Consider the following 27,434-nt stretch of genomic DNA (forward strand, 5'->3'; position numbering starts at 1 on the left):
TGCGTCCCGCGGGTTTCGCGAGCTCGACGGGTGAGGGAAGAACGATCGCCTCTGAAACGAGAGATTTGCTGGAAAAAGAAAACGAGGGAGTTTCGCGACGCGTGAGACAAGTGGCTTCACGCCATTCCGGACACAACCAAATACCCGAAGAAATAAAAGAAAAGAAAGGAAAGGAAGGAAAGAAAGAAACAACGCGAGTTAAACGTGCGCAAAGACCGAGGAGACACATCAGCGACACCGAGTCGCACCGGTAGATGCGCCCGCTGGGACCTACCTTCTCTCAACCTCTTTTCCCGCCCTGTTCTCACGGTTTCCTTCCGTTTATACTTAGCAAAAAAGCAAGCGCGCTGGAAAAGCACGCGAGCGTGCCTTCGGAGGGAAAGGCGCGGTCTCGAGAAGGGGGAGGGAGGGTGGCTGAGAATCGCGCGTGTTTTTCGATGTCCGTATTGCGCCCCGAAAGAAGAGGAGGAACTATTTGGAAGAGACAATCTTTCTCTCTTTAGTTTGTCTTCACATCCACCCCTTTCTTTGCCCCCGGGGCGCTCGCTCCCTTCTCTCCGCTCTGGCCAACGGCATCGCCGTGAGATTCCGCGCCCTCCTCCCTCCGGGCACCCGTATTTTTGGGAGGCGTTCGTGCGAAGCCAGCAAAGGGATCTGAGAATAGAGCCGTTTTCTCGGCCCCTTAAAGCTATGGCTGTCGACCGGCCGGTCTGCGCTTTTTTCTGCTGCGCAGCCGAATGTCGTCGTTGCCCCGAGAGATGTGATACGCTTTATGGACGCCTCCGCACGCGTTGTCTTTCGTCCTGTGTCTCGTTCTCCCTCTTTTTTATTTTCTTTGTGTCTTTCTTTTTTTTTATCTCCTCTGAAGCGGCGGTCCTTTTAAGAGGGGTTCTAATCTGAGGAATCCTATATATAAAGGGAGTAGATGCTCCCGGGCTTCCGGCTATCGGCTTTCGTCAGCGAGTCTGTGCGACTCCCGGGACGAACTCGAGGGCGCGCACTCCTCGTTTCCATTTTTCGCCCCGTCTCCGCCGCTGTTCAATTATGGATGGCCTCGAGCGCGCTTCTTTCATTTGAACTTGCAAGCTATTTCGCGACAAGAGATTCATAACTGAGAAGGCATGTCCTACTCTCTCGCGGTGTTGTGGAACTGGTGACATGTGCTTCAAGTGTTGTGCTATCGCGCTTCAATCGAGAAAGTAACTCGAGAGTGTTACTTACTCATCATGCCGTCTATTTTCACTGCGGTTTGTTCAGCCTTTCGGTGTGGTGTAGGTGTTCGAAGGGCCGGCAGGCTTTGCTGTTCAATAGCAGCAGCTGCTCGTTGTGATCTTATTATTCTTTTTTTTTGGGGGGGGGGGGGGGGGTTGGTTGGTTGGATTTGTTCTTTGTGTTTCTTTTGCGCACTTCACTTCCTGTGACATTTAAATTAAAAATTAAGTTCTGGGGTTTTACATGCCAAAACCACGATATGATTATGAAGCACGCCGTGCTGTGGACCTCCGCATTGATTCTGGCCAAGCGGAATTCTTTAACGTGCATCCAGAGCAAGTGCATGGGCGTTCTTGCATATCGTACCCATCGAAATACAACCGCCGGGGCCGGGATTTGACTCCGCGCCCTTGCGCTTAACAGTGCTATTAAACCCGAACCCACTACGACACCACGGAGGGTTGCTCAGCTTTTTTTTGGTCCGCTATTGGGTGTGTTATCAAACGCGTTTGACCAATCACAGAAACGGTGGAACGCGGTGATCTGTTGCTGAGTGCCTTTCTTCATATTATTCAATTATTGTGCTAGCAGATTGTCGGACATTTTTTTTTGTATTGCTGCTATGCGTCCGTTTCACCTCGCGTAATAATTCTGGTATTAACAAATTTACACTCTGCTTAGCAGTCGCCGATAATTTAGTTGCAAAAAATATTTATCAATGCCTAAATCAATCAATCAACCGGTATGTTATAGCGCGCTCCGTCCTCAAAGTAATGATCTGATTGTAAGTTCCATGACATCAAGTTTTTTAAAGAAAGAAACACCAATATCGAAAGAGCTGGCGCTCAAGCGGAAACTCGAAAACTCGTATACGATATTCTGTTTTCTTAGGATGCTTAACTTCTGCCGTTCTCATATGACGCAGCAGCTTTCGTGCGCATTCATATGCCTGTCGCTTTGACATGCAAATAAATTCAAAATTCTCGAAGTTAAATTAGACGTGCTGGAGGGCACTTGTGTTATCAGCTCCCCGTCCTCCGTCTTCAAACCAAAGTATACTTGCTTATTATATTAAGCAACATTATCATGACCATAAACATTATCATGATTGCCGATCTGGAAACCTCTACACTTCAGTAACTGGTAAAGCGACTGCCCTGAAGTCGATAAAATATATTCAACAAAAACTGCGTCCGTAGCGAAAGTACGTTCTTTCAAACTTTTCCAAGGAACTTACGCTTTCTTGGCAAGAAAAGGCAATTATTCGAAAGTACGCCAAATAATTCATCAAATAAAGTGCGAAGGGCGGCAGAATTCTTTCCCTCCAAGTAGCTAAAGGAAAAATATCAAGCGATTTGCATTTTTACTGCGCGTTCCACGAACGATTTGCTGCAGTGCGCTATCTTGATGTAAGGAATGTGACACGGAGTCCCTCGAAATTTTCAATCGATGGGGTGCAATTAAGAGAGGATTCACGCGCGTAAGACGTACTACGCCCGAACGCGCCAACTTAATTACTTCACAAATCTAAAATCGATTTTGCCATGCAGTTCTCAGTATTGCACTGTCACAGTCAACTTGCGCACCAACCAAGAAAAGAAGGGAACTGCGAAATCAAGAGCAAAATTTCTCGGCATTCCATCTACAGCCTTCAATTACAGCTAGCGCTCCACGCTACTGAATAGCGTTACGATTTTACTTGACATCAGCAAAATCAGGGGAAAGCCCGGATCGAGTAATAGCCGTTTCGGCAGCACGCATAATTTTCTGCCGGAGGTGGCAGCGGAGAAGGGCCTCTGACGCTGCGCGTTTTAATATGCGTCAGAGCTTGAAAAATTGAGAGACACTTTCCACGACTGTGTCAGTATACTTGCGGTACTTAATAAGTATGGGCCTTCTGCCTTCTTTTTCTTCTTCTTCATCGTCTTCTTCATCTTCTTCTTCATCGTATTTATCATCATCTTCTTCTTCTTTTCCTTCTCCTCCTCCTCCTCCTCCTCCTCCTCCTCCTCCTCCTTCTTCATGTTCTTCTTCTTCATCTTCTTCATCGTCTTCTGCTGAAGCCGCGCGGAAATTGAACCAAGCACAGTATCTGCACAATGAAATTCATTTGGTTTGCCAGCCACCGAAAATCGAGGTAGCGGGTTCGGTTCAATGCCATACCGTTGTGACTTTACGGAAGCTTAATGCGAAAACGACCTAGTGCTTTCAGTTCCTGTTAACGACGTTCGCAAATCGAAAACATTATTCTTCGTAACCTGGCAATTTTACAGTAGGAGTCGCCTTAAAGTTCGCTCTCACATGTCGCAATCGCGAGACTTGATCAATTTTTATCTGGCTATATCGGCCGGACGGTGTTTGAGAGAATACACTGCATAGTTACGACGGCCGAGTTACAGGGTACTAAAATTATATTCTAGTACACTGTTGCCAAGTTTTACAGCTGTATACCGAAACTCACACTCAGGTGCTGAGGAGACTATAAATTTAAGGAAAGTTTTCTTTTGTCTTTTTGTATTTTTGTAGAGGGTATGGGGAATTTGGTTCATCTATGGGTTGCGCTCAGCTTTTCCAATGCCTGTAGTTAGAAGGGCAGCAGTTTAGCGCGTACGCAAGGCGGAGACAACTTCGTATAGTTTAAGGGAATTTTCACAAGCAACTCCGGTAATACGGCTAAATCGAGGCCAGAATGTGCGAAATCAAAAACAAGAACAATTAATCCGTAAACACGAGAGTTTACAAAACAACACAAATCAAAAGAATCTGAAAGTGATCACGAAAAGCACACACGCAATACTCGTGTCACTCAAAAAGAATATAGTACTATTAAACTAAATTGAATTTTATTTCCAACAATGTTACAGAAGAACAATGCAAAAGCTGAATAAACAGCTTGAAAGAACCTGGGCTCTACACGCTCACGTCAGCAAACGGTATGACACACTTTGTCTTATCCTTATGTTGCTGGGAATTCGTCATACAATTTCCCTCCGCAGGTTCGCACAGTTTGGAATCATTTGGTCCGCCGAGCAAGACATACTGGTTGCATCGGCTTTCATCAATAGCACCCCAGCTTGAGTTCACTGACAGATCACCGGTCGGTTTGTCCATTAAGAAAGCTATCGGCGCGGACAATCGACGTGGCTGAACGAATAACCCAAACGGCGAGGGTATCGTGCTGCCGAAAGGGGACGGTATACAGCAAAATCCTAATCCGCCACGACTGCCACGGTGCCATCAAACCTCACGGCGTCCCTTTATTTCCGCGTTGACCTATTCATTTAGCGTCCGGTTCACTAAGAGCCCACTGCCGGTCGCTCAGCGCCCCAGCGCGTTTGTCAAAAACCTTTCGGCAGAAAAGACGGGCAGGCGGGCGGTCGTGCCGTGACAGCCGCCACAACAGTGCCAGCGGCTCCCGGGAGTGACTCGCTCGAGATGGGGAGTAACAGAACGACGTGACCCAATTGAACTGGAAAAGAATAAAGCGCTGGAATCTAATGGGTCTGCTCCGCATCAGACGACGCAACGACGACGACGACGACGTTGACGACAAGCGAGCACAAGCACAAGTGGCTGTCACACAAGTCTCTCGGTATGCGTGTGTGTGCCCGACGAACGACGCGCCTTGCGTGCATCTGTCCACGTCGACCTTATTTTGATCGCTCATTCAGGCTTTCCGCACGGGTGTCCCTCACTTGTGCTCGCTCCTTTTGCGTCGCCCTGCGGGACGTCCACTATACTACCCAGCTACACACTTATTCGTGACGGGGCCGCTCGTTTAAGGCCACGGGCTAACCAGACAGAGGCTGCGATGACTGCAGTATATACACGCTTGCCCGGTCGGTTGCATGCGAAAAATGTCCGGTAGTGATAGCTCAGCATCATGTTGCACAAACGCTATTTCCGCATCACGCATATCGAAATGTCCGGTTTGCCGACGCCATTTCGTTAGGCACTACGCAACGTAGGTATAGAATAGCGCGGGACTGCGATGAAATGACAGAGCAATGGAAGTTAATCAAGACAACCTTCCGGAGGAAATTTGGCTTAATAATGTGACGACTGCGCTTGTGCAGACAAATTTCACGGGGCAATATGTGGTCCCTTTCATTTTAATAATTACCTCGCTGCGCTCATTCAAATAGCATATCAGTTGTGGTAGAAAAGAGCTCGATGGCCAGATAAGTCTAAGCGGGACCGCACCTCAATAAACAAAAATAATTTAAGTTATCTCGTAAGACTTCGTTCACAACGGCTGAACTATTCGCAATCCTATGTGCGATAAAATTTATAACATCAGTAACAGATGCGCAAGAATGGGTAATTTTCAGCGATTCACAGGCGGTTTTAACATCACTCTGCAGCACAAAAGGCAAAACAATCAGTGATAGTATAATATATGAAACACTTAAAGACCTCACAAAGGCAAGCCAAGCGAAGCATGAAATAGCATTCCAGTGGATGCCAGGGCATTGTAACATTCCTGGCAGCACAGCAGCCGATGAAGCAGCACGACAAGCACACCTCAAAAATGGTGTGGTCCTGCTCATAATATCAAAGAATGAATTACGCTGCATTACAAGGGCAACGTCTTCCAAAGTGTGTATAAATACGTGGTTTGACCAGAATTCTAAAAGCTCGCGTTGGTATCATATTAATCTATATATTGAATTCAAATTTCCATTGTCATTAGACAGGAAATGAAAACCCTTATTCATCGATTAAGGCTAGGCATTCCCTACACGAAACAGTTCTTACAAAGAATTGGCCATGCGGAAAGCCCCGAATGTGAATGTGGATTTGTAGATGAATACATACATCACCTCCTTCTGGACTGCCCACATCACGACACACCAAAACGCCGACTTAAATCAACCCTAATTACATTAGACCGCAGACCATTGAGTTTAAAGAAACTTTTGGGTCCTTGACCAACAAGGGCCTTGCAGAAGGGCGCTTTAAAAGCATTAAAAACTTTTCTCGACGACAGTGACATTGCTGGCCGTTATTAACGAGTTTAATGTTCCTTTCATTTCAATGTCGCTTTATATATGCATGTATATGTGGATTATGCTATGTTGGCTGTTCTTTTGTGACTATATGTGATGATCCATTTACATGATGTTTGTACCACCCGCTGACTAGAGACTGTATTATTAGGAGACAGTATTATTTGTATATTTTATATTTGCTTCAGAACTGTGGAGTCATTTAACTTGCATATTGTATGTACCATGTATTTTCTTACGTCATAGTGTTACTGTGAAAACATTGCTTGACAAGTTCTGGTGCTTGTATAAAAAGGTTATTTGATATGTAATCTTGAACCCTGTATGTTGTAACCCATTCAAGAGCTAAGGAGTATCCGATGCCTTAAATTGTGCATCAGTACCTCGCTATATCATATCAACAACAACCACAAAAACTAGATACTCTACAGTCAACGTGTTAAGATTTCTCTGATCGTCAAGACCAAAATGCCTCACTGTAAGTTCTAAATTTACTAGATGGCGTGAGTATACACACAGTATTAGAACTAAGCTATCATAGACGAAAAGGCTTCTTACTGTGACACAAGATATATATATATATATATATATATATATATATATATATATATATATATATATATATATATATATATATATATATATATATATATATATATATATATATATATATATATATATATATATATATATATTACAACATCGTGAAACGAGGCGCCTCCTTACTTTAAAAGCAATCCTAGAAGAATAGAGCGACAGATACAGGAGTGATAAAGATATGCGTGATATGAAAGGCAAAACGGTTAAGCAGGCTGAAGCCCGTGGAGCGCTACCTCGCACTTGGAAAGGAGGAAAGGGCATTGATGCATGAGAATGAAAATAAATCTTCGTTGTTACGTTGTTTTTAAGGGAAGGATGCATTCTTCCACTCGATATGTCTTGTTTTCAAGGCGGCCCAACGAAAACAAACGCATTTTGGTCATTCGTTATGTTCTATTCCCTGTGCCCGTGAGGAGACCGTTGAACACGTTATGTGCGACTGCACATGATACAGCGCACATGAACGATGGCTCGTGAGTGCAGGAGCTGGCGTAGATGACAGACCATTGTTGGAACAAACCAAGTCGGAATGCCGAGCTCACAATCCGTCTCAGCAGAGGGCGACGAAGACGTTATTGCAAGAATTAAGGACAACAAAGCTGAAAAGAAAGCAGCTTTAGCATTGGTGCTAATTGTGAGCCCATGCTGTGATCGTGACCGGCTGTGAACTTGTGACTGTGCTCTATAGCCTATTTTCTAATTCAACCTTATCTGTTTACAAAGTAGCAAACAAGATTTTCTGTTTTGGTTAACCTCTCTGCCTTTCTCATTTCTGTATATATAGTCTCTCTCTCTCTCTCTCTCTCTCTCTCTCTCTCTCTCTCTATGATTCGTCCTCCGCATTAGCAAATAATCTGCCGCGGAGAACACGCAACTGCTACGCTCATATAAAAGCAAGAATTAAAAAACGTAAACTTCGCAAGTCGCTCGCCGCACATTGCTTTGTGTTTCTTTTTTTTTTATAAAAATTGTTTTCCCGAACAGCCCTCCGTTACCTAACGCGCAGCTTAAGAAATTACGCGCTGCTGCTCCGGAGGCGGCATTAATTGCATATTTAAAAAGTTACGGTCTTCAGAAAGTTGCGTTTCGATTTTTACGCTCTTGAGGGACATTCTCTCTTGATCTCTCGCTCTCTTGTTTGTAGTACGCAAGCCAAATCGCACCTGCCTATGACGTGTTGCACTTCGTAACAAAGAATCGATGATTACTTCTTGTAAGAAAACACACGCTCGCTATTCTGAGCGCTATACCAAGGGGCGCACAGAGAACAGGTGAAAAACTGCCTTACAAAGCGATCGCAAGGTTCCTCGAAACTTTTTTTTTCTCAAGAGCATGCTGCCAAATTCCAAAAGTGAAACTGCCTCGGTCGCCCTGGGGCAGTATTTCTCGGGCGCCATTTTCCACTGAGCTAATGTTTGCCGCAGAAAAAAAAAAAAACACGAAGAACGGAGTCGGCCGCCAACAGCGTTGGTTTCTTATTTAAATATATGATAATTAGGTCTGCGGAGCGCGCCGCATAATTAGAGCAGTCGCTGTGGCTGATCGCTTTCCCCATTCAAGCGTAAAGAGCGAGCGGTGAAGAGAAACTCTGTTTTCTTTTTACCTTTTTTTCACGTTCTTCTTTCTGTACGGCATTCTTTTTCTTTTTTTTTGCAAGTCATCTTTATGTTCAACGTAAGTAAATACAGGAATAGCCACTGCAACTGACTAAGACGCTCTGTGAATTCTCTCTTTCGCCTATACCTCTCATATTCCCTCCTTTTTTTCTTCTGTTTATTTTTTTTTTCTTCAGCACGCCCACTTGAAAACACGCCCACACGAGATGCCTGGGAACTTTTGCTAAAGTATACGCCGCCTCCCAAACTCGCTGAGCGTATCGTGTGAGAAAAATTTCAGCGCCAGTAGCTGGCACCGGCAACCTCCACATACGTCGACTAATGCTTTTAATAAAAACAATTTTCCTTCAAGTACCGACAACGTACAACCTCTGGCGAGGTCGAACACTTGTATCATTACGGCGCAGGAATGTTTAGGGCAGCGTTCCTGCAGGTGGCGTTCACTGCATACCTCCACGCATTTTTAAAGTTTCTGTATCCTCTGAGGCCACACAGGAACCTCCGAGAACATAGTGAACGTAAAGGAAGCGATACCGTAATTTGTTAATACGTATATTGATTTTGAAAGCAGCCCTGCCATCGTGATGTGTTCCTAATTAGTGACACAAGGGATTCCCGTATGTTCGTTTTAATTAGTGAAACTGGCTACTCTGCAGCCCGCTGAAAGTCAGAAGATTCGTTATTTTCGACGTCGCGGTCGCGTTTCGAGCCGGAGTAGTGCTTCCAACAATTTATTCACGCAAAGTGGCACAGCGCGCGGCTAACGGTCCGAATGCGTGTGCTCTGTGAGCTGCATGGATTACACGGCATTGCGACCCCTCGCAACCGCCGCTCTATACGCTGAGCCAGAACTGTAACTCGGGCACATAAGCTTTAGCAACTCGAAGCATTCGCTGGTACGAGTTCTCCCTACGTTTAAGACATCATGCTACTGAAGTACTATAGCGCTAAACAGACGACACAAGAAGATAAACGGAAAGCGCTCGTCCGTTTCTCTTCTTGTGTCGTCTATTTAGCGCTATAGTACTTCAGTAACATGCACCAACTAGCCCAACAAAAAGTTCTGCAAGAGATCATGCGTATCCTTTCATTTAGTACCAGACGACCTTCCAAGTCTGAATCGCCATTTTATGACAGAAACACTGTTTCATGCCTGAAGGCGTTGCTACCCACTCAGCAGCGAGTACTCACCGACAATATGCGGTCGCACGATAGTGTCTACTAGGGAGTAATGAAATTGCGCACAATCCACGCCGAGAAATCGCCGATTCCTCGTAGGCGCTCGCGCCAGCTTTTCTTGCCGCAAGGACGGACAGCACGTGCAGATTTTCACATCGCGCGTCACGTGACAGCGGGCCGCCGGGAAGCAGCTCGTTTGGCCTCTGATTAACGACTCCGCGAGCGAGCGTCCCGGGAAACGGAAGTGGCTCCGAGCATCCACCACGCCTCGTTTTCCAAGTTCACTGCACTTTGCAAGACTGCGCGCGAGACAGAACGCGCGAAGGAAACAAAACGACGGGGCTCGCACACGGGGCAGCGAAGAAGAAGGCCGAACCCACGGCGCAACAAGAAGCGCAACAGCTTTCTCGCTCGTCCCTCTGAGAAATGGGCCGCGAGTCCGGGGCGACCTTGGAGAAAAAATAAATAACGCAAAGCGCACGCAATATTAGCGGGCTCAAAATTTATGACGGATCTGAGCGCGAACGTCCCGGGAATACATGGTCCCCTTCCTTCCTTCGCTGTTACTCGCCGCTTCCTATTTCTCTTCCTCCAAGGCGCTTCGGGAACATATACCGAGACAAGTCGTACCCCTGCTTGCACCGTCGAACGAGTACATGGCCTTGCAGGTTGCGGTAATTGAATGGTACAGAGGTGGGATGTGGACGGGGTCCTGCGTGCGTCGCTTGAACTTTCAGTGCTTCTTTTTGTTTGTATGTTTTTCAGTTTTGTGGCCGTCAGCCTGTAGATTTTACGGGCGTTCGGTATAGCATACATGAGAAACGCCGCGCATTCGACGGCGTATAGTGTATACATAAATACACGCTCCTTAAGCAAAGCAAAGGTTACTTGCCCTCGATATTAGTTACGAGTTTAGTTTTTGTAGCGTGCGCGTGTCCGTGCATTGTTTGAAAGCTCGGGCGCAAGCGTTAGCGACATCGTGAATGCTCGAGCGGCGTCCTTGCGTTGCCGAGGGTGCGTGCTCGGGGTCTGCTCCTTCCGCTTTTACGACGAACGCACGAGTGGTGAGTGTGCGTACGACCGCGTGTGTTTTTTATTGCTCCATACAGCTGCTTTCCTGCTTTTAACCAGGCCGCGGGCTCGCTCTGACACATGGGGCGCGGAATTTCCAGCGTCGTCTTTTTCTCACGGACCCGATCCTTTCTCAAGACCACGCGCTTGTGTTGCTGTTCTCTTGTTTTTCTTTTCGTTCCTTCTTTCTAAAGCCCGTCCTGCTCTTGAGTAAACGAGGCCTCAAGGGTGCAGCCTTTCACGCTCATGAACGCCAGAGGCGGGACCGCCGCGTGCGCGTCTCCTTTTTGGTCGACGAGCGCCGGTCGAGTCCCACGCCTGCCGTGCGCGACGACAGCGCCTTAATTCGGAAGGAGTCGCAATTAGCGAGTCGCAGGCGAGAGGCAAGGGGCGGAGTCGCTCGCAGTTGACGTCCTTTTTTTTATTGCCGGCCGCACAGTTAGGCCGGATTCTGGCGCCGACATCCGCGGCTCCTGCGGTTGTCCTGGACCGGCTTTCTCGTTAATACGAACACGTTTACAAGCGGAAACTATACGTAACCCTGTTATCGAGAGCGGTTCCTCCGCCCTACAATGCACCTCGACTCCGTATAGTGGAGGACCGCCCTGATCCTCCATATTCGAACGTTCGCCGAACGTTCACAACACCTCTTGGTGTTGCCTGAGCGAGAAGTTCTTAACTGTACTAATGCTCACAATCTACTCGAATGCGCTAGAGTAAGCCGGGTGTCTTTAATTAAGTGACTCCCTGTCATAAGAAGCACGGAAGAACGTTCTTGAAGGTAACTTTCAGTCAGTGGATGGCGCTGTGCTCAAATCAGATATATTGTCAGGGTTGGAAGTTAACCACACATCGGTGCGCCGGCTGGGCCTCTATTTAGGTCGAAGGCGCGCAGAGAAAAATTAGTTTTGAAGAAAGAGTAAGGAACATGGATCAAAATAAATTAGTGGCTAAAGTGAATAAGTTTCTGTACCTGAAAAGCGTGGACACAGAATGGAGGGGCAGGTCAAGAAAGTTGGCCACCAAGTACAGGGTAATTGAAAGTCTAAATAGACAGCCAAGAGTAATCAAAATATAAGTGATAGGAGCAGAGACAGTGAATTGGATGCAAAGAATGGAAAGAAAAATGGCTACGGATATTCACAAAAAAATGAGAAGAAAGAAATTAGAAGGAGAAATTTGTGCAATTACCCAATGGGCACTGCCTTATTATTTGAGGCTCGAGCTGGTTGCTTAAGAACAAGAACATGCCGGAGCAAATACTCTCAACAAGATGAGGCATGCGTACGCTGCAGCAAAGATCCGGAGACCATTCAGCACAACCTAATAGAATGCGAAGGGACTCACCCAGTGAGATCCGTATAGGTAACGTACACCTTCCAGAAGTGCTTGCATTTAATGTGGACGGAAGCATCAACCGGACAGCAGTCGAGATAAGCAAGAGACGTTTAGTGTATTGGCGGGAAAAAAGCAGGGAAGAGATTGATACGACCGGATTTGTTACTGGTATAGGTAGCGACACAAGGTAGATAATTTTTGGGAAAGAGAAAGCAGATTAAGGAGATGCATAAAAAATGCTAAAATGAAAAAACATGTATAGCATAGCTGAGTAACTTAAGCAGGCTAGGGGACTATTTGTCAGCGCCCCGTCTAAGGGGATATATATATATATCGTCTGCTTGTTCTTACGCAACAGTATCATCATTATCATCATCATTATCATAACGACCATCATCATGAAGTCTAGCAAGAGCTACGAATCATGACCTGTTGGTGAATATGGGGTTTTGCATAGTTTTTCCAAAAACGTCCGTGAACGTGAGGGAGTCATTGTAACATGACGTCCGTAATTAGCAGCGCCATTGTCGCCGTCACTTCATGCACCCTATATTCGCGCAGGTGAAGTACATGCGTGCCTTGCCACATATATGCGTTTCCCACAAATGCTGTTAGGTATACTGCGCTGCTCTCCGAATGCTATATAACTACTGCGCTAATCAAAGTGTGCGGGAAAAGCCACTGGACTGAAATCCCAACGTGAGATTTTAAGGCTTGTAAAGCGTCTGTAATGTAATAATGGTTCACCATCGGCTCCCTCGCCGAGCTTAAACGATAAATTTTGCAAGTGAGAGAACCGACAGAAAGGAGAAAGGCAGAGAGGTCAGCCAGAACAAAAAATCTGGCTTTCTTATACTTACACTGGGGTAGATGGGAGGGGATGTAAAAATACAAGAAGAAAGTAAAGACAGAGACACCGATGAGAGAGACAAACGATCACATCCAGTAGCGATCACCGCATACTTCAATATAACAGCACGTGTTCTCGGGCAGCTTAACTAACTCCAATTAAGGCTAAAGCCATTTTTGTAGGTTATGTGACACCATACGTTTTCTTTTTCATCTTTTTTTTTATGCGCTTGTGCTCGCTACACTGTACAGAGACAATCGGTCGCCACTGCGAAAGCGCGCGTTCATGACAGACCATTGTTGAAGCATACCATTTCGGATTGACGGCCTTTGGAATACCGATCACAGAAGGAGACGACCGAGGCACTATTACAATTCTGAAGGACCCATATTCAAGACAGTGATACGACCAGTAATGCTCCATCAAACCGTAGCAACTTCAATGGAAAGGGCTGACATGCGAAAATTGCCAGCGCTGGAATGAAGTCGCCTATATAGACGCGTGTGTGGATCAACAGAGAACGGTCAAAAGAACTATATTCAAGCAGCGGATAAAGTCGCGGACATTGCAGCAAATGTTCAAGAGGGGAAAAAAGTTTGCCTATACGTAATAATATAAGTAAAAAAATTATGATGGCAAGAAGGCGATCGTTATACAGACTTTAACGGCGAGAAGAAGCTAGGTCGATGTACCGAGAGGTGTCAAGGCAATACCCAGGGAGATTTCAGTCTCAAAAAGCTGAGCAAGGCAAATTACGTCATTGTCGGGACGAAGATCGCGGGGAGAGGTTTTTACATACGTTGATTGCGCTTACGTAAGTGAGGGCTGTTGGCGCATGCTCAAACGGGAACAAACATCACTAAGGACGAGTCGAAAAAAAAATATATGCTCTGTGCCAACAAGCAATCTGCACTGTACAAACATGCACTGCAAACAGAACAATGTCAGCGATATCATTCCCGCAGGTGCGCTGTCACTTATTCCTCCCAAAAGGAACCTCACCATAGGCCAGCCAAACGTTATAGCCACGCTGACACAAATGGTCCACTTATCTTGCGTAAGCGAAAAACTTATCGCAGATCTCACAGGACCGCTGCTCAAAAAGAAGGGGCTGATGTTGAGTTTATTCTTTCGTTTATTTTTCTTTCTTTTTTTTTCATCTATGTCTATTTCTGTCTCATTACACTTCATCCATTCCTCAGGAGAACACTAAAGAGGAAAATAATTTGACCTGTATTGGTAATTTATCAGTCTACGATATCAAAAAGGCCACTCTTGCCTCAAGAGTAAGCTCAAAAAAGAGGGCGGAAAAACGTCGAACTTGTGTCCGCGCCCCCTCGAAGTTCCCGCACCAGCTCCGTGTGACGTCATTGATTTTCACGGCGTCTGCTCACATCTAGTTATTTTACTATCAGTAAAGATGCACCAAATCGCTTTCTAAAAGAGCCTAAGATTTAACCATGGCAAGTTTCTGAACCCCTACCGGGGCACAACGGCCCAAATTCCAAGAACGAAGAAAAGAAGAAAGCTTAGAAATTGGTGGTGCCACACTGAGACACAGCCGCTGCCCTTTCGGCATGAAATTCAGGAAATGAAACTTGGGCTGCATTTTCTTCTATAATAGTAAACTTCTCACGACGAAGTTAGTGAAGCTAGCGTTCCAACAGCATGCTTCATCATGCCAGAGTGATTAAGTGCTTCCTTTTAGACTGCCTTTCAGGTGTCACGTACTTGGAAGTTCGCTCCCTCGTTAGTTGGAGGGCAGCCTTTGCAATAATGCTTGGCTTCATTAAGGCGAAAGCCTTAGATGGCTCATGGATCGAACTGACCGTCAGGCTTTATTGGACCAAAATTCAAGCGCATTTATTTCTTTATTAATAAAAAAAAAGAGATCTAGATTATCTCGGATCTCGTCGAACGGGCACCCTTCTAAATAATCAGTGTGGCCACAAAAGGGTCTGCATGGGGTTTCCGCGGTTTTGTTCCTATTTGCTGAGCGACGTACACGTGTGATATTACGTTTTGAGGAGTATGAGTACGCCTGCGAGAATTGTAAATAAATCTGTTGTTGAAAGTTAGCGCTGTGTGTTTGTCTAACTTGCCTTTCTGTGGCCCTTTCATTCTGCCTGCGCTACAAGAAAGTAGAAGGCACCATATGCACGAGTCCATGTAGCTGCCCTCGTAGATTAGTGTTAAAATAAAACCAGCATTTGTTTCTTAACGGTCTTCATAGATTTCCCACTGCCGTTCTAACGTCACCTTAACCACGCAGAACCAGTGGCGATGTCTAGGCGACCGAAAATGTGAACAAGTAAGGAGAAAAGCAAGCAAATAGAGAACAAGTAATAGGAAGTAACAACGCATTCGAATGAGAATGTCGAAGTAATTCAATGGAGGTCTTGTGAGCGAGCGGGCGTTCACCTTCATCCTCTTCAGCGTACGCTAAAGTTACTGTCAACTTATGATAACCTGGGCACACGTTTAAAACTCACAGTTGTCTTGTTTCTCAAGCGAATATAAGGCTGAGGTCTCGTACTTTATGCAAGGACTGCAAAAAAAAAAGAAATAAGAAGGCTAGGCTACGCGGAAGGTTTGCAGCTATCGTAGCGTGTTCCGCTTCCTTATCGCATCACTCTGTTTGCTGAGCTCAATCCTCTAGCACCATGCTCTGCAAGATACTCTATCGCGGGAAACGCGTGTGAAGGTTTCAGCCTTGGCGAAAAACGCAGTTTCTTTACAGCTGCGGCGTCTGCTGCATCCATTCCCTGTTGCGTACGGTTCTCGCAGCGGCTAGTGAAATAGAAGATGCGGCTCGACATGGGTCTCGGAGGAGATCGCTAAGTCGCAAAAGGCAAGCCCGGTTTTTCTTCTCGTAAATTCATTTTCAAAGCACTGGGCCTCCGAGCGACAAGGGGCGGCTTTTTGCATCAAGATATCAGGGAAAAAAAAACTGCATTCTTCGTTTATGCGCATTTCTGGTGTCTCCTTTTCGTCGTCCATCGTGTGCACAATATATGGGTTTTATTTGACCTGACTTTGTTCCCTTCTGTGCCTCACTAGCTGTGACCATCAAAAAAACGCCGCAGTCGTCGCCGCCGTCGTTGTATTGTTCAGCTCGACGGCTCGTGTGCCTCCAGAAATGCGGAGTGAATCTGTGCAACAAGGGCGAAGCTGAATGGACGCACTGTCGACGCTACGCTCTACCTTACGCCGGCCAACTCCCCAAAAGGCAAATGTCCTCCCAAGCGTCTGGGATTCCTGCAATTGCCGAGTACCAGGCCGGGAGCGCGCTTGGGCCAATTTTACCTGTAGGTACCCCGGCGGCAGCACTCGTCTGCCTCCCAAAGTAGCGGCGGATGCTCGACAATTTCACCAAAGTTGTGGTGACAAGGGGTGACCAGACAACCTCGAAAATCCCTATAGAGCCCCCCTTCGAGATGAGAACCCATCTGAAGAACTAAGCGCCAGGTCGTGGCGCATCTCTACCCATTAGAAAACAAAAAACAAAAACGGAATTGATCTCGGTACCTCCCGAATAAGAGACGGACGCACTGCCATTTTACCCCCGCAGCAGTTTCAAGTAGCTAGGAATGCTGGTGAATAAATTTATAATATCGACAAATCTCGTTCTTCTAAACAGCCTTACAAGCCACTAGTTCCGTGCATGTACTTCATCGGGACCAGGGACAACCGGTGAATCAAAATGTAAAGCGTAATGTTTCTCAAAAGTGTCAAAATATGAAGGCCTGTCCCGAGCGATTCATGAATGAACTTTAATTTCGGCTACTTCTCCGCAAGAAGTACGTGATCTTTCGTAATCAAGACTGTACTGAAGGTTTTTAAACAAAAAAGAAGACAGCAGACTTGTACGATCTTGTGGAATCCCAACCCAATTTCAAGCGAAGTTGTTTCTTCGGAGACGTTACAATAAGAATGGCAGTTGCCTGAACGCGTGCATGGTATTTTAAGACGTTGCCCCTATATGACTTGCCCGTTCGGAACCCTCCTTGCATATGAAGCTTTCGGGCACTTAAGATATTTTAAGAAAGGCTGCGATTCATATACATACATTTTCCTTGACCAGAATATTTATTGGTCATAATGCTACTCAAGATGTTGTCGATAAAGAGCGATGAAAGAAAGAATAACATATAAGAAAGAAAAAAATCATGAGCCATCGCACTCTGTGAAGGTGGTTGACCAGCGAAGCTGTTTTGCACACGGTGGAGGTGACACATAATTTGGAACAATGGTACGAACTGATTTGTTGTCTTGATGGGTGGTCATCGTGACGAAAGGTACGCACACTCATTTATTGTCTTGATCGGTGGTCATTATTTCACCCGCAACTGCAATCACATTCTTTGATAATGTCAAATCGATGCACGTAACGCCGCTTGGTGGTCGGGTGGGCCGGATCGGTGTGCCATCGCGAGGGATATGTCTGCAACACGGAACGCATAAACCGCTCCCTTTTCAGTACCGAGACATCCACATTGAAATCACCTACAACAGGGGTAGTGTCATCACATCTAACTCACGTAAAGTGAGTAGCCATGAACCTTACAGGACTATGAGTCATTGCATTTTGTGCTTTATCACGAAGGTATAAGTCATTGCTCACGGGGTATGAGTCATTGCTCACGGGTATATGAGCCGTTGCTCACGGGAGTGCGAGCCATTGATGATGACAGTTTTCGACATGCTGTTCTGTATGTTGTATGCGCGAAAGAATTCAAGCACTGTTCTCTTTACTTTGCTGAGTGCGTGTAGCTTGCGCTTTACGGGGCTATGGGCCATAGCATTTTTTGCTTGGTTACGGTGTTATGAGCCATTGATGATGATAGTTTTTGTTCACAGAGAACAAAAGCGAACGGATCCCTAGCAATATACGTCTTCGCTGTGAAGAGCCGAACACACACACAGGGTAAGTATATTCACACACAGATTATTTTCAAAGTATCATTGAAGCAATGCAGAGGCAGGACACCACCATGGTCCAAGAACGTTCCGCAGTTAAAGAAAACACAAGGCTGTCTGCGTTAGACCTGCAACTCGTAACTGGCGACCTTCGTTATTAATGGTGCCTGCTCGCAACGTATCTTTCGTCGTGCTGCGCATCGCTAGAATTCTAGCTAGAGATAGAAGCAACCTAACGGTCACGTTGCAGCCGTTAAATCCACGTCGCGCGTTTTTTTCCGCACTGATTTGTCTCGGCTATTCGGCGACACAAGATTATGCATAATGAGCAAAATGAAAACTGCAAAATATCGATGCGGAACCTTCCGAGGACGTGCGACGCGCGCAGAAAAGACGTACGCGCGCAACAAGAACAACGTTCCCGCCGAAAAGAAAGCTCGCCTGCCTGACAAAAGTGAATCTGCAGTAGTCCATTTCCCGGCGCGCCTGTCTACCGCCCTCCTCGCCTACCTCCTCCTTCTTCTTCTTCTTTAAAAAAGAGAAAAAAAAATTATTTCGTTTTCTTCCACTCCCATCCGCTCTGCTTTCTCTTCTCGCGAATAACCTTGCCCTGCCGAGCACTCCGTCCTTAACCTGTCCGCCGCTCGTCTATGTGCGAGCGCCCATGCTTAACACAGCCGCGCTGCGGACCTCTTGTCTCCTCGCCTCGCCGGGCGCCTCTCTCTTCCTCGGCGCAGCAGTTTTTACATAAGCCTTTGTGCCAAGCCTTCCGACCGGCTCAGATTTGAAGGTTAACTGCGAACACACCCCGCCTAGAGAGTCTTCCTCGCTGAAAAAATGCGAAAGGACGGCGGGAGTGAGGAGATAAAAATGGCGCGCGCGAAAGCCGGAGGAGCATCCATCCGCTTGACTCTCGCCGAGTGATGGAACAAGAAAAGGGTGCGAAAAAAACACACGGAAACGCACGCACACACACACAAAAAGAAAGAAAGCAGGCATCCGCGAGTTCGCGCTATCGCGGGACCAATCGCGTAAAGGCGGCAATATTTTCTTTGAGAACGAAATGGATGTTCAAGCAAAAGAGCCAGCAGCGCGCCTCGGAAGCTGTCTGCTATACAGCAACCATTGAATCAAAGAAATAGAGAGAAAAAGAATGAGTGATCCGGGAAAAGTTAACATTGAATCAAGACGCGAAGTGTCAGGGGGAGATGAAATGAATAAAAGCCTTACGCGAGCGAGCAAGAGCGTGAAACGAACGGCCGCGTTGGGCAGGAAAGAAGAGCCGAAACGTCGCGTTTCTCGGCGCATGACGTTGATGCCTGGCGATCCGTCAAGTTTGATCGGGCGTTCGTGGAAAAAAAAGGAGGGGAGTCCCGTTTCCGCGGGGCACGATGCATGTTGGAATAAGAATAAGAAAGCGAGGGCGCGAGTTCTGGACGGCCGTGCAGGCGAAGTTTGCTTCTTTCCGTGGAAAGGAGAAAGTGGAGGCGGCGTGCGGCGGCTGGAATGTGCGAAGGAAATGCATTAAGTATACATTATAGTGGGTGAAAGAAAAGTGAAAGAAAGGTGAAAGAAACCGCGCAACGCGTCTGACGCGGCGCGCGATGCCGCAAGTACGTAGTACACATGCCTTTCAAGAAAAGAAATAAAATTTAAAAAAAAGCGCGACAGGAAGCCTCTGCAGCATAGCTCTCGCGAAGTAGCCGTCGGCCTTCGCCGAGGGAGTGGGCCGCGAGAGACGTGACCTTGGCATAAACGCCTATGCTCGACATGCGCCAGTCACGCGTCTCGCGCATGCATGACAGAAAGTGATTTTGGCGCGCTCCCGCCGAAGATCAAACACGGGTATTCTGTGCGTGGAAATAAAAAAAAATGAAAAAGGAGAGAACGCTGGCGTTCGCCTACACACGCCCTGAGTCTATACAGCATTTATTAAATTATTTTGTGGCGTTTGTATCGTCTGTACATGCGCCTACACCTAACCAGACTTTACTAACACTGCTTACGCCTGTCCAATAGACACGGCGCTACTGCAGTCGCCGACGCAAGCTGTTGCAGTAGAATGGTGAGAAGGCTGGCGTTGATTTATTTTACGCGAAGGTGCTGCGCTCTGACTTGTCGTTGGGGGACGATGGTTAAAGGACGCAAACGAGGTGAGCTCCGTGGAATGTCGTGTCCGCAGTACGTGAGACTGTGGACACGGCATTGGTCCGTGCATGCCTGCATTGCAATCGCACGCTGCGTGCGTCACGATGGATTATCTCTCGATGCAGCGCACGCAAACAGCCGATATCCTCTTATTGCACTTGTGTGAGTGCCGGACACGGAAGCGAAAGGGCCCAAGTTCTATCCGATCTGATGCGTGCGTGCGTGCGTGCGTGTTCGTTCGTTCGTTCGTTCGTTCGTTCGTTCGTTCGTTCGTTCGTTCGTTCGTTCGTTCGTTCGTTCGTTCGTTCGTTCGTTCGTTCGTTCGTTCGTTCGTTCGTTCGTTCTTCCTTTCGAAACGGTACTTACTGCCATAATCAAAACACGTCCAGTAACATTACACATGAATAAACAAATGCACGGTCGGCTTGCGTTCTTCCACTGTCGTAACGATCAGATACTTTAGTTCGCGTAAATGAAATTTTGAATTATCCGACGTTGTTGTTGCTGAAAGTGGACTCAAAGACTGAATAAAACATAATAGTGAATATAGTAACCACACACTTACGCCACCGTGACGCCATCAATATACGCCGTTGAACAGCCTAGCGCAGTGAAAAGTTTCGCATTATGGCTATTTGCGTATAAGCAAGAAAGCTGCGAGTATGACAGTCATATGGCGTCACGTGTATCCTTTTTATGCCATGCAGAAAGGAAGGAACAAGGAGGGAGCACTGCGTAACGCGACTGAAGCCAAACGAGTCGGCAGAGAGTGTTGGTAGGTTTCAGTGCTACTTCCCTGGCAGGCGGAGCCACGGCAGAGCAATCGAACAAGTGCGCATCAATTGACAGCTATAGGGAACCAAACATTATCGACCAATACCCCAAATGTCAAAGGTAACGTGTTGAACTGACTTCACGGAGAGTTGGCTTGCGAAAGCTAGTTGCGTGACGCGATTCTCCCGCCTAGGTTATTTTTTTCTCCTTCCGTGATTTCTATACACACCGACCTCTTTTCTAACAGCTGTTGGACCGGAGCAAATAGCCTACCCGATCGCGCTCGCGGCGACCGCGTCGGTGGCGCCATCTCGTAGCGGTACGTGTCAAATTACTCAATAACCTGCGTACCATGCGTGACCATGTTTTGATTGCTGATGCTTTGTAAAATTCGCCTAGACAGCCGCCTTGTTTTTTTGTTCTTTTTGGCCGCACTGCTGTGCATTGGATGGTCAGACGAGCCTAAGCTAGTCGAAAGTCTTGTTTTAATTATGCGATTTTCAAGGTGTATAACAGCGGGAAAACCAACCGTTTAAATGAAAGAAAATTTTTAATTACCTTCTAAAAATGTTGCTCTCCTTGCTAATTCAAATTAAGTGCCCTAAGAGTAGTTTTTATGCGAAGGCTTTCGCGTCTGCAAATGAATAAATAAATAACAACAACAACAACAACAACTACTACTACTACTACTACTACTACTACTACTAATAATAATAATAATAATAATAATAATAATAATAATAATAATAATTCATCTATTTATTCATTTATTTACAAGTACTTATTTACCGTGCCGACGAACAACCCAAAGGTCTGAGTGCTGGCGAACGCACTGTACGTTAAAGACAAAACAAACAAAAACAAACGAACCACAGGGGGAATATACATATTAAAAAAAACAATGAATAACAAGAACAATTTTGAAAAGAAGAGTGTACATACAACAAAGCGCAACGTAATACAAAAAGGAAAAGGAAGGGAAAGACAGTTGAACAATGTGTGAAACTATGACACAACAACACAATCTCGGAAACGAACAATGACAGCGAGTTATGAAAAACATCGATATCACGAAACTAAGCGTTATAAGGCAGTATTCTGGCGGACGGTTCAGCGTTGGTGATGACAAGCAGGAACACGGAAATGTATATGTTCTTTGGTGATCTTGCGTGGAATACGAAACATGATACATACAACTGAGGAGTTCAGGGCAGGTGAGGATACCGTCAAGGAGTTTGTAAAGAAACTGGTCAGCGCGATTTCATCGGCAACGAAGTAAGCGCAATAAGAATAATCCAACAGTGCTTGAACAAGGTCCAGTGTCCCTGTCAGCGAAGCGGTGATGATATATGCTTATAAACTTTTTCTGGACCCGATCTCTAATGTGAGTTGTATCTGGAAATTCAATTCCGTATGACCGACGCGTATTCGAATTTAGGAAGACAGCTTGCGGAAAGGTGTAGGAGGATTGAAATTCCTCGGTAGTCTGCAGACAGAGAGCCCAGACAGTGCATATCCCGCAATGCAACGCGTTTAGTGTGAGCAGCAAAGCGTAAGATTGTTTTAAAAAGTATACCGAGATCATTGAGCTCGCAGACCTTACGCAATGGTGCAGACGCTACAGAATAGGGAAAATAAGAAAACGAAGTGTTTGCTGTTTTTGCTTGTGGGAGTCATGATATTGATCTTGGCAGCATTCAAGGTGAGCTCATTATCTCTGCACCATGTAGAAAACATAGAACGGATTAGACTGCAGGATGCGACAGCCATTGACAGTTGGAATTTTTTTGATACCTTGATGTCACCAGCATAAAGAAGGAAAATTCGGAATAGCGGAAAGAATGTCATTAATAAAAATTTTAAGAAGGACTGGTCCTAATACTGATCCTCTAGGGACGCCGCTGATTGTCATGTAAGAAGTAGACGTTTGGAAATTGACGTTAACATAACACGATCTATCAAAAAGATAGCTGCGCAAGAAATTGACAACTGACGAGTCAACACCAAATTGCGTAAGCTTGATCAGAAGCAGCGAGTGGCTGACTATTCAAAAGCTTTGCTGAGGTCGCTGTAAATAATAATAATAATAATAATAATAATAATAATAATAATAATAATAATAATAATAATAATAATAATAATAATAATGAGTTCCTAAAGTTGGCATCTCCCTTCAAGGCTTCTTATTGCGGAGAAGCCGACTTCGACGGACGCTTTGTAGCTGACTTGTTGAACATGAGGCAATGACGTGTGAGAAGACTAAGCCCTCGCGCATGCGCACGCATAGAGATATATTTTGAGGTTTGTTATAAACGACGGCTTGTAGAGTGAAATAAAATGAACAGACGCAATAAGAGGGCATTTGCTACCTTCAGGTGAAACCATGAATGGGTATCGTAAGTGTTATACGCTATGCTGATCTCTACTGCAATAGTGCACGATGTCCCTGGTTTGGTATCCAGCCACAGCTGTCGTATCTGAACCGGTCTAAAATACAAACGCGGCTGCTTATTTAGATCTAGGTGCGCGTCAGGGACTCCAAGATAGTCAAAACTCAACCAAGTCGCTCGGCAATGCTATATCTCGTAGCCTACTTCCAGCTTTCGGGCGTTGTACTCCACCAAGGGTGGGAAAAAAAGAGGCGACAGTTTTGACAGCGACACACGAACGTGTTAAATAATGAGAGTAATTGCTATCCGCGCCGTTTTTGTTGATAACTTCGGCTAGCAGTATTTTCCCACTCGTACCTTACAGTGGCCACTGGGGATGTCATGGGGATGTCCCCATGCTAATGTAGCTTTGTAAGGAGTCTTTAAGCACTATACGTAACGATGAATCGCTAATGAATAACAAAACCGATAACTCTTCGCCGATAGAGTGGTTTCCGGCATTGTTTCTGCGTACGATTTTTCTCAACGAAGAATTCAGTTTCTTTTACGTGCGAGAAACATTTTGATTAGGCAGCTTCCCTGGGGGATATGCTACATTTCAAGCCACTGCATACAAGGAACTGCGAGAGGCCACGTGACTAACCTGAATTTAAGGACGCATATAGTAACGAACAAGCTTAACTAGTTTTTTTTCCTCATGCAAGGTCTCCCGAACACGTTCCCTCTTTCTTTCTTTTTGTTTAAGTGGTAGTACCGCTTCTTCTTACATTTTTTTCGCACTTTCAGCATAACGGGCATTCGTGCCCCCAAAGCGTGCTCACCATATTTATTTTTCCAGCTCTTGCTTTTTCCAGCTCTTACAAAACTTAAGTTTTCATCACGCGTGTGTATACGCCTCTCTTTCCTGAAAAACGCATTCGCATTTGTCTTATAAATCACGGCAGCCTTGCGAAAGCTTCCTGAATGGTTTTCGGCTCCTTCCTGCGAGAAAGCGTCGGAAGGAAAAAAAAAACGAACGAAAAAAAACTTTCACAAAATGAGCGCTTACAGCTTGTGGGCACGTAATGCCCGCGCAGCTGCCTGCCTGCCTGCTGCGTTCAGAGGCCATTTCAGTTAGCCCCCGTAAACGCAACACGCAGAACATGCAGAACCACGATTTGTGCTGACTGCGGAAGAAAGCGCTTTTCGTGACATAACGTGTCAGCCTTTCACTCAGCGGCCCAGACAGCAGCTATGCGAGAGGACTGTAATCCTCCCTTTTCAAGAACCTTGTTGACGCGAATCTTTCTTGCTGTCTTTAATTTTTTTTTCTTATTTCCCCCTTCTCTTTCTTTCTTATTTCTTTTCTTTCTTCGCGAGGCGAGTACGTGAGTCTGACTCCTCGCTAGCACGAAAGAAACGCAAACCGTGAATACAAGGCCGTGTAATAGAGCCCTGCTTTCGGCGCAGTCACGCGTTTAGGCAGGATTTCTAGTTATGCATGCTGGGGCCTTTCCGTGCGCCGTAAATTTTCGCGCCTAAAAAAAAAAAATACGTAAGCGGGTTTGCCTGAACGATGGTGACAACCGCGTTCTAACGTGAGCTGGTGTTAAAAAGAAGCACGTCTTGTACCGTTCTCGGCAGCGCAGGTCAGAGAGCGGACTACAGGGTCGGTAACTCGTGACCGAGCTTGAAGCAAGTCTTATAAGCTGCACTTTATAAGCGTTCATTCGTGCTTCCATGGTGTGCCCACATTTGCAGTCTCCCTAATTTCCAACTTATCGCGCGGTGAGAACTTTTATAAGGTATGAACCAGCGTTAGAAACCTGTGCGATGGTCTAAACGCAGCAATGGCCGACTGACACGATGCAGTGTCACCTTGAAGGCTACTACGTACAGTATATGCAAGCGTCTAGGTGGTCCCACGCTGGCTGTACATAACTTCTCGTGCGCTTTCTTTATTTACCGCGATCTCTGGCATTCTGCCTCAAGACGACACGAAGATAGTGCAGATCACTAGATAAGAGAAGCGGAGAGCATAACGAAATCAACCCACTAGAGTGACTCGGCACGGTCTAAGGCACGGTGTTGCTGAGCGTGAGTTCGCGCGAGCGGTACTGGTCATTGCGGCCGCAGCTTGACGGGGGGCGCAATGTAAAATAAAACACTAGTGTGCTTAGCTGTAGGTGCCCGTCAAAAAACTCCAGGTGGCAGAGAATGCCTCTTAGACCGCCACTACGGTATTCCTCATAAGCTGCCGTCAAGTTTCAGGACGCCAAACCCCACAGCTAACATTTTAGTGAGTTCAACGAAAGAAAGATCGATATGCTTCAGGCGACGAGCCCTGCATTCGAATGTGCTTCAATATTGCAGTGTCCATTGGGAATGCCTTGCGATTCGACTTGCAGTTATCGCTCGCAAGTACCGCGAGCTACGGGAAATGTAATTCAGGAAAATTCCGCAGTGTGCTAGTTGGATGGACATACTTAACACTGTCGAGCAGAGCGACGAAGGGACAGGACTTGAGCAATGTGTCGGGTGTCTCAGGTGTCGTGTGTTGTTTTCCCGCTGAAGCCCTGCCCTTTCGTCGCTCTGCGAAATAGTGTTAAGTACGGGGAAATGTATACGCTATATTGATTGTTACTAATTAACAATGTTATTTCTGTATGAAATGGTTGATTTGATTGATTTATTGATTTTGAATTTGTTTCGTCATGCTGTACTTTACGGTTTCAATAAGCTAATTTGGTGTTAATGACGTGCGCTGTATCACGCTGACGCAAAAATATGTTTCATTGTGGGCTCGTGAAGCCGCATAACTGCAGCTTTTAGCTGCAATCCTACCATCAACTTGCTGTACATTGCAGCTAATAAACCCATCCTATTCCATTTCATTTCGTTTCATTCGTTAGTAGACGTTATTGCAGGTGCTATGAAAGATATTTAGGCAATTTCAATGCTTTTGAGAAGTGCTTCACTATTCATTAGTAATCCTATACCAGGGCAAATGGCCCTATCTCGGTAACAAAAGTAGAAGCGATGGTGGATAAACACGGCACTGAAGTTTGAACACCGAGTTTGTTGGTTCTGATCCATAGCGTTGCTGTTGCACGGGGTGTGAGAACTAGTGTGCGAGTGTAAAAGAGCAAAAGCGCAACGTCCGCTCATTAGCGAATGCGCAGTGCTAAAGTCATCCCGAAACGAGCCCGAAAGTATGTGACGTCTTTCGAGGGCCGGCTGGACCTGTTCGCGAGCTAACACATGAGAGAGGCTACGGTCTATATCCCAGGCCGCGGCAGCCACGTTCTGACGAACACGTAATGAAAAAAAGAAAGAAAAGAAAAAAAGGGGGACGAAAAAACGAAAAAGCCAAAGAAAGAAAAGGGGGAAAATATCGCTTATGTATTTGTGCTTCGGTGCACGTTGAGGTCAAAATTATTCCGGAGCCCTCCTCTGCCGCGTCCCTCAACGCCCCTTGTTGGTATGGGATGTCAAACTCCACGCACTGTGTGAGGAGTGTAGAGAACATCTCCTCGGCGCTTGTTTCCGCTATGACGACCGTCGCATTCATCTCTTTGCAGAAGTTAGACTCAATATCATTCTCGGAGACAGAGGCTCTTGGGTCGTGGCGACAGGTGTCGGAAGCTCAGGAACCGACCCGTGCATCGCTGCAGTTCCCGAAGTCGACAGACCCTACCTAGTCCGTCAGTGCACCCTGCGCATGGAAATACCCCCACTGTTCCCTATTATTTCCTTTCTTTCTTTCGATCTTTCTTTCTTTCTTTTCATTATTGTTTTCATTATTTCCTCCTTTTTTTTTCTTTCTTTCTTCCTTCATTCCCTTAACCTCCTTTCCCCCTGAAGATGGTAGCAAGCCAGACGGACGTCTGAAGTCTGAAGTTGCGAGATTCCCACAGTCAGCACCAGCCACGCTATTGCAAAAATAAGCTGCGGGGACTTTGCCAGACGAAGCATCCAGCAATACTACCTCTGCGGGGCTTTATCACGCACGTGCACGTTCTATCAGGCGACTTTTTTTTTTTCCTTTCTAGCAAATACACACAATAAATGCGGGGGATGGGGGAGAGATTGCGCGTATCTGCATCTGCCCGCACGCAAATGTATCACGCGAGTTGGTAGAGCTCAAAGGTCGCATCGGTGTTGCCAGAAATCTCCTAGTATGTCGTGGCTGTCTTACTCCTTTCTGTGTGTTATTTACAAATGCACCACTGCTTGTTCACCCCCACTGTCACCGTAATCGGCGTCCCGCCTATTTTCATTTGCCCTCGCCTGTCACCACGTGCATGGGCGCAATACCTGCAGAACTCGACACGTCACGTCGAGATTT

The 27,434-nt window shown here is 46.1% G+C and overlaps 1 protein-coding gene across 1 annotated transcript in view; it reads right to left on the reverse strand.

The window, feature by feature from the left end:
• LOC139056302 (zinc finger protein castor homolog 1-like) overlaps nucleotides 1-27,434 on the reverse strand; it is a 599,701-nt gene that overhangs the window by 571,663 nt on the left and 604 nt on the right. The window lies entirely within an intron of this gene.

This window comes from Dermacentor albipictus, chromosome 2 (assembly GCF_038994185.2).
Source record: "Dermacentor albipictus isolate Rhodes 1998 colony chromosome 2, USDA_Dalb.pri_finalv2, whole genome shotgun sequence".
NCBI classification, from domain to species: Eukaryota; Metazoa; Arthropoda; class Arachnida; order Ixodida; family Ixodidae; genus Dermacentor; species Dermacentor albipictus.